Raw genomic sequence first — 17,352 nt, forward strand, 5'->3', positions numbered from 1 at the left:
TTGCAAAGTTTGGAGATATTATTTCTGAGTCTTTTACACCAGGGTGTAGCCATGTTTCTGTAAGGGCTAGTATGTCAGGTTTATTTTGATCAATCCAGGCATGCAATGGGGCTATTTTATTACATATAATTTTAAGGTTCAGTGTAAGTATGTCTAAATTTTTGGGGTTACTCTGTTGGTTTGGATTAGAGTAGAGAGTGGGCCAGGGTTAGAATGTATGACTCCACATTTGGGTAGGTAGGTAATGAGGAAGGAGTACCATGGGAAGTGTTTTTTATTCCTAGGTGATGATACTGGTGTCAAGTGTGGTTTTGTAGGAAGTGAGGAGGCCAATTTGTGGCTTGAATAATATGGGAGGGTATAGGGGAAAAGCTGAGAGGAGATATGTGAGAAGCTGTGTTGTTTATTGGTGATGGTTGGAGGAGGTTGTTGGTGTATATTGATGTCTGGGGGGTAAGCGAGGGTACAGCTGTAGTGAGGTTGAGAATTAAGAGTAAAGAAGCTAGGCAGGTTAGGAGGAGCATGTCAACTGTGATAGTGGGTTTAAAAATAGTAAAAGTGGTATTTATGTTGTTGTGTCTTGCAGCTTTTCCCGGTTAGGAGTCGCCACAGCAGAACTCCGGTCCACTAATGATTGGCAGTAGATTTTTACGTGCCGAGTTGCCAGCTCTGATGCACAACTTTCAACAAAGGTACGCCCATTCACGCATGTCTCCACACAGAAGACGCTCTAGCTGAGAATCGAACAGGGCAATGTCTTACTGTGAGGCGACAATGTGTTAGAATGTAATATCAAGTATAAACAGAGATTATGTTATCTTGTGATATGTATGCAGCTGAAGGTAAAGTTGGAAATGTTTTGACTTCAGGGTGGCCTTTGACAATGTGGTTAGGTGTTTTGCCCTATGGTTTGTGATAAGGAGGGGTGGGGGAGATGTGACTCGTTAGTAGTACAATTATGGCGCAATGTTAGTTTATGTGTATAATAGAAGATAAGGTGATAAGTCTGGAGTTAATGTAAGACAGTTATCTATCATTACTACCTACATACCTACCTAACATTACTGACATGAAATTAACCAGTCAGAACAAAATAAGGGTCATGCTGTTAAATGCTAGGAGCTTAAACCAAAAGCTGTACTCTCTGGAAGCACTTTTATCACAAGAGGTTGTAGATGTCTGCAGAGTCACAGAAACCTGATTTAAGGTTTCAGCGAGTACCCTGGCCCTGCAAGGCTACAATGCCTTCCACACCTTTAGACCACAAAAGGAACATGTGAAAAATGAAGGAGGTGGTGTTACAATCTATATTAAAGATAAATTCACCTGATAAATTCACCTCATGTCTAGTTAGACTAGACAACTCCATAGAGTTACTCCAGGTCCAGGTTACAGTGGGTAAGATCCCCATTTAAGTATCAGCCAGTTATAGAGCCCCCTCCATTGGTCATGATACCCATGAAATCTACTTAACAGAACTGAAGACAATCCAAATTTATCGAACACACTGGTTATGGAGGATTTCAATTATCCCACCATCAACTGGGAGACCAATTCTAGCCCAAACTCTCTAGCACAAAAGTTCCTTGACTTTGTGAATTCAAATAACCTGGAGAAAATTGTCCATACCCTGACAAGAGGAACAAATATTCTAGATCTGGTCCTTATCAACATGTCAAGCAGGTGCACTGCTGCAACTGTTGTCCCCTCATTAGTTAAAACTGACCACAAATCAGTCACCTTCGAACTGACCAGAACTCACAAAGGGTGAAATCAGCCTAAAAACATCACCAAGGCAAGCTATACCCTCGTAGGTGAAGGTATAAATGCATTCCAAGCCCTACCCCAAGCTGAAAGTGGGGACTACTCTGAAACATGCACTAAAGCCCTGTGCAATCACTTGCATAAGTGTATAAACTTGGCTGTACCAGATAGAATCAAAGTCAGAGCCCCAAGTAAAATCAAGCTGCCATGGTGGACTTTCAGCATCAAAATTTCTACAATAAATGCAAAAGGTTGCTGTCCAAGAAAACAAAGACAAGGACCCAACAATGGAAAAGCACCATCTTCAACCTTAACAAGCAAATAAGACAACTTGACAAATTGTCCAAGAGCTCCTTTGACAGAAACTTAGCAAGTACAGCCAAGGATAACCATAAAGCCTTTTACAGCTATGTACATAACCTAAAGGGTAGGATCCAAGCATGTGCAGAACTGGTGGCAAACAGTATTACACACACTGACCCAACAGAGATAGCAAACCTGCTAGCAGATAGGCTTGGAAAACTTTCACTCCCTTATCCCCTCCTAACTTGCAACAAACCCTCCCCCAAACTCCCCACCCCCACCTTACATATCTGAAGAGCAGATCCAAGGCAAACAACATGGTCTCTATGGGACCAGATGACATTCCAGGCTATCTTCTAAACAGGCTAAAACATGATCTAGCATCACCACTAAGTACTCTTTTCAATTATAGCCTAACCTCAAGGTTTGTTCCTGCAGAAGTGGCCTAACAACAGACCCAGGGAATTAGAGACCCATAAGCCTGACCAGCCTCATCTGTAAGGCCAGCGAAAGTATCTTTATGGACCTCATAAATAAAGACATAGGCGACCTTCAAACCATGGACCCTACCCGATTCGGCTTCATGAAGAACAGATCCTGCCTGTTAAATCTGGTGGTTTCTTTGAAAGTGTAACCAAGGCCATTGATGAGAGCAAATCTGTGCACAGCATACCTCGACTTGGCAAATGATTTCAACACATTCCCACATTCAGGCATTATGAATAAACTTAGCAAACTGAATGTAAACCCCTTACTATCAAAGCGGGTGACTAGATATCAACCAGCAGACCTGCTACCAGTAGGGTGCCACAGGGGTCAGTGCTGGGCCCCCTACTGTTTGGTATACACTTCTCAGAAGTTCAGGTCAAAACTAAATGGTTGTGACTGACCATGTTTGCAGATACCTGCAAACTAGGTGCAATCATTGAATCCCCAAATGATGTTAGTATACTCCAGGATGGTCTCACACAGACTAACGACTGGTGTACTAGTCACCATCTGAAATTGAATGCAAAGAAATGCATCATCATTCCATTCAGCATAAACAATGTCCCTTCACACTATCAAATTAATAACAATAACCTGAGAACCTATAAAGTGGTACGGAACCAGGGATCACAGGTTGACCGTGACCTTTACTTCAACCACCACGTGTCTACCATTGTAAGGAAAGCTTTCCACATAGCTCACTTGATTAGTAAAGGCATCACCTTGAAAGCAAAAGAAGTTATAACCCCCTATACTCAGCACTTATCTGGCCCATAATTGAGTATAATGTCTCATTCAGTATGTACTAAGCATCTACAGCAATTAGAGAGACCTCAGAGGTTTCTAACAAAGAAGATCATGGGCCTCCAGCATGTGACTTACATGGACCAACTAAAATCCCTATCACTATACTCCATATCATACAGACTTCTTAGGGGAGACTTATGCATAGCCTACAGAGCAACCTAAGACCCAAACCTAATGAACTTACTGCATACCCGTAAGTCAAATGGGTCTAGGGCTACCCATTCCAGGGACATAAATATGGCATGTGACTTAAATAGGACATGCTGGAGAGACAGATTTATCTCCCAGAAACTGCCACATATTTGGAACAGGCTACCAATTTATGTTAAACAGAGCACCTCTATGACATTGTTCAAAGGGAACTTGGATGAATGGATGGGACACCATAAAGTGCTCCTACCCCTCCTGGATATAGGCAGTCATCACTAAATGCAATCTTGGTTATTAACTAGTATCTCTAGGGTATTACATTGAGTTGAAACAGCTAGGCTTAAAATGACCTCCAGGTCAATAGCCTAGTAATCTCATATGATCCTATGATCCTACAAAGATCATCAGCCATGGAAATGTGGATTTTGCAAATATAATTTTGTATTTTGTATTTCTAAACAGAAGGAAAATAAATCACATAAACTTCAATAAGATGAAAGTACAAAATCATACTCATTTAACTTACAGTTAAGTGTCAAACATCTAAATGTATACTCAGGCAATATTCTGCACTCTGCTCAGGCATTAAGCTTAAATGCAGAAGATTTGCCATAGGTTAACTACAAGAACGCAAAGTGTGACCCCCACCTCCAAAGCAAACCAGATGAGTCAATCTTAACAAAACCCTTTGTCATCAAAACTTTGGATTACTTCACTAGAAAATCATTTTTATGGGATGTAAGCTTCCACTTTATCATCCATGTTAGGTGTTTTATCCTAATACCTCCCTTGTGGTGAAAAATTGATTGTGCAATTTTGACCTTGCAGTAGAGCCAATACCTATAAAAGCATTCTGGGCCTTACAACTTGGAGGGGGATGTGTTAGAATGGGAGATACTGCATTCCCTCAGTTAAAATTTGTTGAATAAAAGCTATACCATTTGCAAATATATACACAGTGTCTCTGACCAGTCTTCTTTCGTAAGAATTTTTTTAGACTATTTATCATACTCTATTTACATCTCAGCCCTTATATCTGATTTTACTGTCCACTGTAACCATCTAAGTAATTTCTGCAGTACTTAATCATTTTGTCTCTATAATGGCCCATTGTACCATGCATTCTATAAATCCAATTTTTTTTTTTTTTGGGGGGGGGGGTTGACGTTGCCTCTTTTCATGTCTACTACCACAATGTATACAATAGGCATGGTTCTTTGTTGTTCATTTATTATTAGATTCTATGTTAAACAATATGATTTACTACCATGTGTAGTCCATATTTATTATCATAAAGCTTTTTTCCTTCTTTGTTTTCACCCTCATTTCCTGTTTCTGCCTCAGTTTTATACACTCCCATGCCAGCAATCAACAATTTTAACTGCACACGTACAGTTCAGTCACACTGCATACAATAACTTTTTCAAATACTTGTTTTGATGCTCTCCATAATCTGTCTCATGCGTAGTTATTATTGAATATGAAAATAAACCCATCTCCAGTTAATGAATAATATCTAAAGTCATTATGTCCAAATCCAGGGGTATAATCTTTTAAATGCACTCAACACAACATTAAATTGATCATTGAGTATAATGCCCCTTTTAGTATATACCTGCCCAAACATTTCTCTCAGCCGTAATGACCACAACACTTCCCCACTAAACAAATCAAGAGCTTAAATTGCAAAAACTATCCAGACCATCTCAAAGGCCTTGTCCATCTTCTTGGTATTACAGAGGCTACTTTGAGGCCTTGTTATGTTGCTTCAACTAATCAGACCTGTTACACAGTTGCAATCCAATGGTATCATAAACAGCCACTTATGGGATCTCAATCTCTTTCACAAGATAAATAGAGCACATTGGTGGGATAGGTGTGCACCACAAAGAATACCACTTCTGTGGAACTGTCCTCCACTTCACGTCAATCAAAGTACTTTTCTTACACTATTTAAATATAATTTGGATGAATGATTAAGTAACCACAAATTCATGCTGGTTTAGCCCACCACCATCCCTCAATGATAGAGGAAACATGTAAATGTCCCAACATATGCTTGCTCAACCCATCTCTGGGTTATTTGTTTGAAATATATAAGAGCTAAAAAACTACAATGGTAATGTAAGGCTTGGCTTTTTAAGATCCTCATGGATCATTAGCCTTGATAGGACAATACAACTAGCCAAATTCACGATCATGTGCCTTGTGTCTTATTAGTTACATATGTATCAGTAGTTTCCCTGTTCTCCTGAGCTTCTAATGAAAAACATTCATGTCTGACCTATGATAAATTGTTCTATGCCTCACAGTTTATCCATAATGTATAAATATTTGCTTTTGTCCTCCTCACTTAGGGCAAAAGTATTAAATACCGTAATAGTTTTCTCACTTGCATTGTGAAAAAGCAAGGCACACTTGATTTTCTCAGGTTTTCAGTGAAGCTACTCATAGTGAAATGCAGCTGAAATCATTTATCCAGGACTAGCCGTTTTATGAAAAATGTCCTTGCAGTTTCAGGGCATTTGAAGGTTGAATCACTATTCCCAACTAACACCTCAAAATAATATTCTCCAGAATTAAATAAGCAGTTATGTTTGTTTATGCACTCATAATCTCATCATACCTCTCAACCTCTCAAAGCAAGAAATCTGGACAAAGCCATAAAGAATGGGGAGACAAAGGCCCACAAATAGGGACAATGTTTAAAAATTGCTCTTACAAACTTAGAAAGTTCTGATGAAATCTACGGGCAGTAGAAGAAAGCGCTCAACCTGTAACTTCTGTTTGTTACTACAATAAAGAAAGATTTTAACCAGATGGAACGTGACACTTATTTTATCTTGCAACTATTTTGTTGTGCTTCACCATTTGGTAGTAGACGGAGTTCCTGGAATTTGTTTTTGGAAAGAAACTGGAAAGTTGATAGAATAAACAGGTTTTGTGTTAGCATGGGTTTTATGAAGGGTATGAATGAAGTCTGAAACTCAAATGCCTGTCATTATTTTCTGACTTCAATATTTAATAACTTGCCAATGATTTGCCAGAAACCCACAATTTTATGAAATATGGACCAAAAATAAGAGGACAAAAATCTGGACATTCTGTAAAAATCTGTACAGTTGAACCTCTTCGAAATATGCATGTTCCTCAATATGTGACTTTCGGGGCTTGTCATTAGATTGCAACAAATATTACAAAGTAGACTATAAATATTAATTAACAGACTGTATCTGACTATTAAGTGCAAGATATTCAACAGTAAAAGCAAAGGGCTTTCAAAATGAACTAATAAAATTGGAGAAAACAATGTGTGTAGCTGATGTCTGCATAGCTGAAAAAAATACTGTTTTTGCCATTTCAAAAAACTGATATCAGCACCCATTCTGTTACCAAGTTAACTCATTCAGATTCATGCTCTGATAGAAACATTAACAATTCAGACACTACACTAAGCATACTGCCTTACAAATGAAGATGCACAAGACAGACATGATATCTCGATAGTTTACTCACATGTGCCCAACCCATTTAGTCACATGGCTCACATCCCTAATTAGCACTACATCTTAAACATATAATAAATTAGTATTTTTTAAATTAATCGTGTATAATAAATAAATAATACTGACAATAGGATTTATGGGAAACTACGCAATATAAATTACACATCACACAGAAAATAATGCTGTCTCAAATATGTGAAAATTATCAGGAAAGGTCACTTTCTAAAGGTTTATTGAGAATACAGTATCAGATGTCATGTTAAATCAACAATGCAATCAACATTTAATCATATTACCATGTAAATGGAATTCTAAGTTTATATTTCTGCAGCTGGTTAAAGAGGAAAAAAATATAAACTGTGTGCCCTGGAAAAGAAAATATTGGGAGCACATCAAGAAAACATAGAAGGGTTACTGAGAAACAGTGAAAAAAGGCATTTTTTATTGCTCTGTGTAGAACTGACAGTAGTGCTGTTTACAATGTCATAAAATAATTCTGTGCTCAATGATATATTAAGATAATAGACATATATTATAAGGCGGAGGGCTGTACTAATCAAAGGCAAACTAATATATATAATGGTACAGAATAAATAATACTAATGAGACAAGACCAGCAGGAACTCACAGTAAGGTGTAGGTAAATCAATTGCATATGTCAGCAGGGCTGAGGCATTGGTGTATCAAGCTGCTGACATGTGACTGAAGCTGAAATGATTGCTTTAATTGCAACTGTAAGCATTTTTACACACAGAAAAGTAAACTAAGTATTACAAAATAGACCACAGGTGTGCAGACTGCATCTAAGGTTAGTGTAACACAATTAGCACTTATATTAAGGAAAAAGGAAAGAAACACACTTGTAAGAAGACCTGGACTATGCCTATAGTACCTGGAAAACTGAACTGCTAAAGTATCAGCCCAATTATATGCAGCCCCATCACATTACTGCCTACCTTATAACTAATGTATATTTTAAGGGTCCATTTCCATCAACCCAACCTCTATGAGTAAGTTATTTTGAGAATTACGGTCATATACACTCACTAGCCCTAGTGACCACACCTCTCTCTTTATCTTAATTAAGACATAATTTACTAGGCACCCTAATATGAGCATTCCATCCTTACTTGCAGTAGTTTTCCCTATTTGTATGCAAAAAAAAAAAAAAAAGAATGGTCAACCTGGATGAGCAGGACTTGTCCAGTGGGACAGCTTTCTTAATACCTCTCCAACCTAAACACATTCCTACTGAATGTTCATTCATCTTCCTATTAACACTGTACACTGTGAACCAAAGGCATGCTGATTATTTAAACAGATGCCTTATTTCTTATTTTTAAGAGGCATACTATAGGAATGGTAACCCCGTGACAAATTGTACTGCGTACTCATGACCAGAGCTGCCTACGAATGTGAAGTCAAACTTGGTAAACCAGCATGCCCCACAGTCCCAATGGTGATTACTGCATTCATTTATTTATTCTTTCTGAATATCTTTGTAACCTACTCAGGACTGCATGTGAGTTTTATTTTATAATAGAAAGCCATGGATATGATAAAGAATACTTATCTTGGACAGGAAACCAGTCTGTCATAGAACTGATATGCACACACACACACACACACACACACACACACACACACACACACACACACACACTCATACATATCATTGCAATTTTATACTATATGTGTGGTTTCAGAGATATACATTAAACAAGACATTATGAGTTATAACTTCTATGAAAAATAGTGTGTGTGTGTGTGTGTGTGTGTGTGTGTGTGTGTGTGTGTGTGTGTGTGTGTGTGTGTTTAATTATTGTAAAAAAAATGCAGCAGTCAAGTGGAGGGCATATCACAAGATCCAAGTCATCTGGCATGAGTCTTTTTGGTTAAATTGAAAATTAACTTTGATTTAGATGAAACTCCTGTCCTTTGCGACATGTTAGAGATCTGACAAAGGCATTTAGCCTGACTCATATCACATTTGTACCATATGACTTAGGATGAAGGAGCACTAATTGGATCATTTTACACTTAGAGGTTAAAGTTCATATTCAAGAACAGCAACTGGATCAGACTTTTAACCTTTACACATGCCTCACATGTACAGAAGGCCTAATGCTTTACAGGGGGTAGCAGGGCATGAAAAGTAAAGCATTCGAGCCTTCGTAAGTGGTTTCCAAATACTTAACGGAATAACAATATATTTATAATGTACCAGTGCATCACTAAACATTCAAATATTCTTTGAATTTGGCCTCATAATTAAGGAACACCTCATGTGTGTTTACATGACTAGCTAAAGACCATGTAGAATAAAATAAGTACAATGTAGAATAAACAGCAAACTCGGGCACCTTCAGTGCAAAAATACATGTGTGTGTGTGTGTGTGTGTGTGTGTGTGTGTGTGTGTGTGTGTGTGTGTGTGTGTGTGTGTGTGTGTGTCTATATATATATATATATATATATATATATATATATATACACACACACACACACACACACACACACACACACACACACACACACAGAGAGTTGTCCTCTATATGATCGAACGTTCTTAATTTTGATGTTAAAAACTGGCATTAAAAAGTTTAAACATACAGAAGACCAAACATCCTAAATATCGAACATACAGAAGATGAAGAAAGGAAAAGTATTTCTTCTCCTAATCTTTTACTTCTTTATACTAACCCCCATAGCACTAGCTTCAAATTCATCTGAATAGTGGCAGTGTTACAGGAAGGTTATTATTAACAGCAGAAATCTGAAGGCTTGCATAGTGCTGAACTACAGCTGGAGACTGTATTCAAAATAAAATGAATTACTGAAAAATGGAGCACCAAAAGGACTGTTATATAAGCTGTATAACCTAATACAACCAAGTCCAACTGCAACCACAAAAAAATTAACATAAAATGATTTATTGAACAAAATAAAGAAACAGTTAAGTGCTTTCGTCCTAAACATTAAGGACTTCATCACAACCATTAGTCACAATTAAATACTCTCCAGAAGGTAACATGATAACCAACAGGAACCATAATTTAAATTAGTAAATAAAATAAAGGCACAGTGTCAAAAAGGCATTACAAAGTTTAAATCTTTACAGTTCATTAAATATGATTTTGTTAAAAATGTTTTAATTTTTTTTAATATATAAAACAATATATAAAAAAATGTATAAAGTGCAGTGTTAAAAAATAAGGTAAAAAGTAAATAAATATATAGTCTACTGAAATATATGATATTGCAATTGTGCTATTAAAGTTGAACAGCTCTATGCTTTAAAACTGGTGCTATGGAGATATGTTCATTCAATCCCGTATCACTAGAGGCATTCAGTTTTACATGCCAGAGTCGTTCTTTCATTTCTATTCTAGTTTCCCTCCTCTAGTGTCCATTTGCATGATTTCTATAATACCAAAGAGGAAGTTTGTGAAATTATCACATTTTTGAGCATGTGTGCATCCTATTTCCTTTGGTAATAGCATATAAGTGCTCATAAATCCTTTTCCAAAATTGTCGCTCAGTTTTCCCTATATAAAAACAGGAACAGTTTTTGTAATATAACCACCCCTTTAGTGGTGCAATTTCTATTGCCTTGTTTCTGTATTCTGTCTTCTATAGGTTGTTGCAGGGAGGTCAATGTGTGGCATACAAGGCATCATTGGACCCCAATATGACTGACCTCCTGCATATCCAGAAAGCAAAAAGCTCCATAATTACCCATTCTAAAGACTTACACCTTGCCTGTAATATAATAGGACCTGCTGGAGAGACAGGTATGTAAACCAAAGACTTCACCTTGTCTGGTACAGGCTCCCCACCCATTTGAAGCATAGTTCCACCCTAACTTAATTCAAATATAACTTGGAAAACTGGATGAGGAACCAGAAATTCACCCTGGTTTGGCACTTATGTCTCCAATGGACTCAGCCAGCCTGTAAATGGCTAATCTCCCAAACCCTTGCTTGTAAATTTTTATTCTGCCAAGCCCCTGCTTACCCTACCAAAGGTACCAAAACTTGTCAGAGATTTGAGATACATGACTAGGCTTATAAAAGCCAATCAAACAAGCAAAAAGGTAAGCCAGATGATAAAGTGGAGTTCAACAATCAAGTAGTCCAAATAAAAAAGAAAAAGCAGGCTCCACAACGTTGTACAAATTTTTAATAAAAAAAATATAACAAAGCTTTCAGACCATAAATCCTTCTTCAGTGTTCATAAAATAAATAGTGACAACAATAGTCTAATATATCAGATATTCATATCACATGACACAGCCTAAACCTATCAAACAATATCAATTAAAGTATCACTTAAAAGGATTTTAAAACTTTAATGCAATACAACATAAAATTACAAGCATATAACATCACATAAGAGACTTTCTAACCTACTAGTGCACCTGTTGTTGTTACTTTTTAGAATTGGTTTTAGTGTTACCTGCTTATTTAAACTAGGAAAAAAAATCCACTTGCAAGTGAATAATCCATTCATATTCCTTAGTATCCAGCCTGTTAATCAAATCATCACATCTAATATTCGGTGATAAAATATCTATAACACGAAACAGGAACTGATGCGAGTCATCATTTTCCTATATATGTTGGGCTAAGGAATTAGTAATAACTTTCCTACGTATCTCTGACCTATGTTCTATGATCCTATCTCACAACCTTCTTGCAGATTTTCCAACATAGAAACAAGAACATTGCTGGCATGTAGGTAAGTAAATCACATATGTAGTATTACACGTAGCTGTACAATGAAATACAAACTTCTTACCACTTAAGGGCTGCACAAAATCAATAGATTTAGTTATACTAGAACAACATGAGCAATTATAGCAGGGATACGTACCTTTTTATTGTAAGTAATACATCCTGTTCTATTTAAGGTAAAATCTTTATAGCGTAAACGTTTTTTCAAGTTAGCACAGTTCCTATATGTAAAAGAGGGTTTATCTGGAAGCCATTTTCATGGCCAGGTATCGCCTTCAAGATATGCCAGTTATTTTTAATAATCTGTTCAACAGAGTTACTTGCTCTATTATGTCATTAGATAAATCAAAGAATTTTTAGAATCAGGACAATCCAAAACAGAACTACTCTCATTATGACTAGAGAAATAAGGTTTAGCTCTTCCATCTCTCACTGACATTATCTCATTTTTAGTTTCATCCAGATCATTTTGATTATAACCCCTCATTAGGAACTCATCAGTCATATCCTGCATTTGTCTACTACATATATCAACCTTGGTGTTTAACCTGCTTGCTCATAAATATTGACTCCTTGGGATGCCCTTAAAGACATTCTTAGCATCAGAGGATGCCTTGTATGCCAGACATGTCACCTCTAAGCATTCTGTAGGATATTGAGTATAGTGATAAATCTTTGAGGTGGCCCATGCAAGACCTATTGCTTAGGACTTGTATCCTTTTAGTAAGGTATCTCTGTGGGTATTCCAATTGTTGCATGGGTCTGGACAGATACATGCCAAAGTGGGCATTATACAAAATGATTGACCTAATGAGGGCTTTGTAAAGGGGGAGAATAACATCTCTAGATCTAGTCACAATCAATTTGTTTATACACTGTGCAATATAGAAATACTTTCTTTTGACTCTGGGCACATATTTGTCAAAAATTAGGTCACTGTACAAATGCCAAACAACTGGGTCAGTTCTCCGGGGGCATTGTCAATTTGGCAGTTCCCTGGAGTAGATTACTTCCCAAAGGATATGATAATGTATTTCTTGGAGTTTAGTTTCAATTCATGATTCTGGCACCAGTTATTGTTTGGGATAAACCTTCCTGCATGATGGTTAAGTCATTTGGGGATTCAATAACTGCTCCTAGCTTGCAGTCATTTCAAACTTATTTGGCCAAAGCTCATTGGTATTTCCTTTTACTTTTGAGATGTATATGCCAAACAGAAAATGTCTCAGCACCGAACCCTGGGGGACTCCATTAGTGACTGGTCTCTTCCCTTTTTTTGATCTCCTGCATCCTGTGAGCAAGCATACATGTATGCATTCATTGATTCACCTTCCTGATTGTATTAACCTGATTATATTAAATTATATTCCTTGTATAATACAGCACGGCTTGTTAGAATGTGTTTTAAATTTGTAGTTTGGAACAGTCTTCTAGTAAGCAATGAAACAAAATGTATGAACCAATAATGACAAAACTACCCATTTTATAAAATTTCAACCATAAAAGGCCACTCAAACTTCTGTCATTACAATCCACCAATAATAGTAAATATGCAAAATGTCTGCAGAATTAAGTCATCTAAATAATTCCACATTGAAGGGATATGTAACTAATGAAGAGGTTGCTGCTAGCAAACAATGTAATATTTCATTGTTTCATCTACAAATAAAGTGCCTGTTGCCCTTGAAAAATAAATTGCATATGCTACATTAAAAAAATGATAAGCTAGTAATTTTACAGTGCGGACTGGATGTCAAACTGATAACAAAAACATAGTTACTAGGTAACTCCTCCAAAGGAGGACATTCATAGGACTGCAGCATCCACTCCCTTTAAAGTGCAACACAGTACAGTATCAGCAATCCATCTTCATACTGTGGGAGTAGAACCCACAGCCTTCTGCTTCAAAAGCAAATATATTACCTGTTGTGTAACTAACAATGCAAATGACTTAGTATAAGTAGCACTGAGCTTCTATTCTCCTGAAGCTCTCAGCTCCTTGTAAAATCCACTTGACACTCAACTAAATCTCTCAACTTCGCAGAGCAAGAAATCTGGAAAAAGACAAAATATATTTGGGGGGGGGGGGCAAAGGCCCAAAACCAGGGGCACATTTTAAATATTGCTTGTATAATCTTAAAAAGTTGCTAAAATAAAGTGTCATGTGTTACCATGTGTTTCCTGAAAGATAGGAAGACTGAAATTTAAAGGGCTATCATTCTTTAGGGAATTCAGTTCTCACTGATTTGCCAGGAAACCACAAATTTTAAGAGGAATAGACAAAAAGTGTGAGCCAAATATTCTGTGAAAATCTGGGCAGTTGAGAGCTATGGACTCAACTCCCTGAATAACAAGTGGTGGTATGGTTGGAGAATTCAGGCTCTTGTTTGAGCCTGAGTAACACTAACTGCCAGTGCCAGGTATACAACTGGGGCATTTTATACTCTCACACACACACACACACACATACACATACACACACACACACACACACACACACACACACACACACACACACACACACACACACACACACACACACGTACACGCACACACACACACACACACACACACACACACACACACACACACACACACACACACACACACACACACACACAGGAGCAGCATAACTTCTGCAAATAAAAAAACACAACTCTCCTTACTGGCATGACTCTGGCTCTGGCAGCACCAACGGAACAGCAACAGCGTAACGCCTGTAACTCAGAGCAATAAGAGAACAAGAACAGCTAGTTTGGTTAGTTTAACTTCTGCGCACGAAAACATGTTAGCATGAAAACTCCACTTCATTAATTTTTCCTGACAGGTCTTGCAGTTGTAAAAGTGGGGGGGGGGGCTCTCCCTCCCCCTGGTTCTATGGTTCCAGCACCCATGCAAGTGGGATATTGTATCAAATGCTTTAGCCAGGTCAAGCTAGGCAGTGTGCTCCATTTTACCCTCAACCTTTGCTTTGGTAACCTTCTCAATGAAGTCCACCAGGTTTAGTAGGCATGACCTGACCTTGATGAAACCAAACTGGGTTGGTTCCAGTGTCTGAATGTTTCCTGTGTCATTATCAATCATTTTCGTGATATTTCTTTCCATGGCTTTACAGATGAGACTAGTCAGAATATTGGGTTTGTAGTTCCCAGGATTCATTCATGGTCCTCCCGTGTGCAGAGGGATAACTGTTGCAGTTCTCTATTTGCATGGCACAAAGCCTGTTCAGAGGCTATGGTTGAAAAGTGGCTCCATTGACCCTGATAGGACATATGACTGTTTAAGAGACATCTCTGGATACTATACAGACCCACTAAGGCTGGGATTGTGGCCTTAGCACATTTAGGAACTGCTCACTATTAATAATTGATGAGATTATGTTTGATGGTATATCCTTGGGGCAATTTGGGGCAGTGGAGGGTGAAGTTGGAGCTGAATTTGTTAGCCAGTATATTTGCCATATCTTCTGGCTCTGTGAAAATCGTTCCATTTACAGCCAGTTCAGCACAATGTTCTGTGCTGCCTTTAAGGTTTTGGACATAGCTAAAGAAGGCCTTAGGATTGTCCTTGGCCTGGAAAGCTAGCCTAACCTCAAAATTGGCTTTGTTGGTCTTAATTTGCACTTTGAATCATCTATTCAGCTTGGTAATATAATTTCTATCATTTGGGGAGTTCCTAAATTTAGCTATGTCTTTTATTTTATTGCACAACATGATTAATATTTCATTCCACTAGAGTGTCTTGTTTTTTGAGTTTGACTTGGGCTTACTTCTGCAAGGCACAGCAGGCTCTGTGCAGCTATTGACATGGTTATACACAGTTCTTGTGAAGAATTCCACACAGGCTGTTATGTTATCTGAGTTTAGAGGGACTTGACATTTTGACTGGTTATCACTTAATAAGAGGTAGTTTGCCTAGGAATACTTCTTAACCATCACAGGGTTTACAGGGGTTACAGAACTGATTTTTATCCAAAGGAGACAGTGCTCTCCAATGTTTGTGAGTGCCAGATCCAATATGTTTGCACCTCTTATGGGTGTATGCACTACCTGGTCTAGGGTGTTTGTGTTAACAAAGTCCAGGAATCTCACTGCCACAAATATGTGGTCATGTAGGATTCCCAGTCTATACAGAGGTAATTAAGATCACCCATGAGTATGGTATTCGGTTGAATGGCAAGTGTCTCTAGTAGGTCTAAGAATGAATTATGGGTTTTCTGAGTCATGGAGAGTGGCCTGTAACTTGCTAGGATGTGGTATGGGACTATGTCAAAAGTAATTTGTACATGTAGTGATGCACAAACCATGGGCAGAGAGTATAAGAGCCAGTGGGTGACTCAAGTGGAATTTGTTAAAGAAGTCATGTGTTCTCTTTGGTTTTAATTTGTTTATAGTAAAATGGCAGAAGTTAGTTAGGGAAGGATGAAGGAAGGTGTGGAAGAGAGGCCAGAAGGAGGTGAAGGTAGGTTGTTTAATTCTATATAGAAGGCAGAGGTTGAGAGGTTAGCTTTTGGACTATGAATGCTATCTTGGAGGACTGTTGATAGTTTTGTGTCTTACAGTTAGGTTGACTTTTTGACAGAGGCATTTTGTAGTATGCAGGAGAGATGTCTGTTTAGAGGATAAAGATTCTGAAGCTCCTGCCTGGTGCCCTGCAGAGTTCTACAGCAGCAGAGAGACAAAAGAGAGACTTTGGAGTGATTAAGTATAATTTTTCTGCAATTTCTTGCTGCCTTTAGCTAATTCTGCCTAAAATGCCAATTTCATAGAGTTTCTGTGATTTAAAAAGTTTGTTTCAGCTACATATTGTACTTATTTTACAGCCTGCACTTTAACAAAGTCGTTTTTGTGTTTAAATTACCTGTTTAACTGTTGTAGGCTGCACACCGAAGTGTGATAGCCATTTCTGTGCATTTAAAGTGTTTTTTTATTGTATCTGCTTTATTTCCTGAAAAAAAAAAAAAACAAAAAAAAAAAAATACTTGTTTTCCCACCTTACTAAGCTAGTATAGTCCAGTTTTCAGGTTAGTGCTGAATTCAGGGCTGTGTTACAAGTTTCTGTGTTTGTCCATACCTTACTTGGATGAATGAAGTTTCTCTGTTCACCTGTGAAAGCGTGGAGCTTTGAGCAGCCTATCTGTCCCTGAAGGAGTGGTTTCAGCCCATAAATTAGTAGTTTATTGGCCATTTTGGGCTAATTTCTATCTCTTTCATTTCCCTGCTATAAAACCCACTTTTGCAAGTTTTTGTGCTTGTATACAGCTCAGCAAGCTCCAGCCTGGTCCCCTGCAGGGTTCTACAGCAGCAGATACAAAAGAGAGACTTTGGAGTGATTAAGTATCATTTTTCTGCATTTTCTTGCTGCCTTTAGCTAATTCTGCCTAAAACGCCAATTTTTTAGAGTTTCTGTGATTTAAAAAGGTTGTTTCAGCTACATATTGCACTTATTTTACTGTCTGCACTTTAACATCATTTTTGTGTTTAAATTACCTGTTTAACTGTTGTAGGCTACACACTCAAGTGTGATAGCCATTTATGTGCATTTAAAGTGCTTTTTATTGTATCTGCTTTATTTTTCTGAAAAAAAAACAAAAATAAAA

Source organism: Protopterus annectens, chromosome 8.part0 (genome assembly GCF_019279795.1).
Source record: "Protopterus annectens isolate FY-2018-M chromosome 8.part0, PAN1.0, whole genome shotgun sequence".
Taxonomy (NCBI): domain Eukaryota; kingdom Metazoa; phylum Chordata; order Ceratodontiformes; family Protopteridae; genus Protopterus; species Protopterus annectens.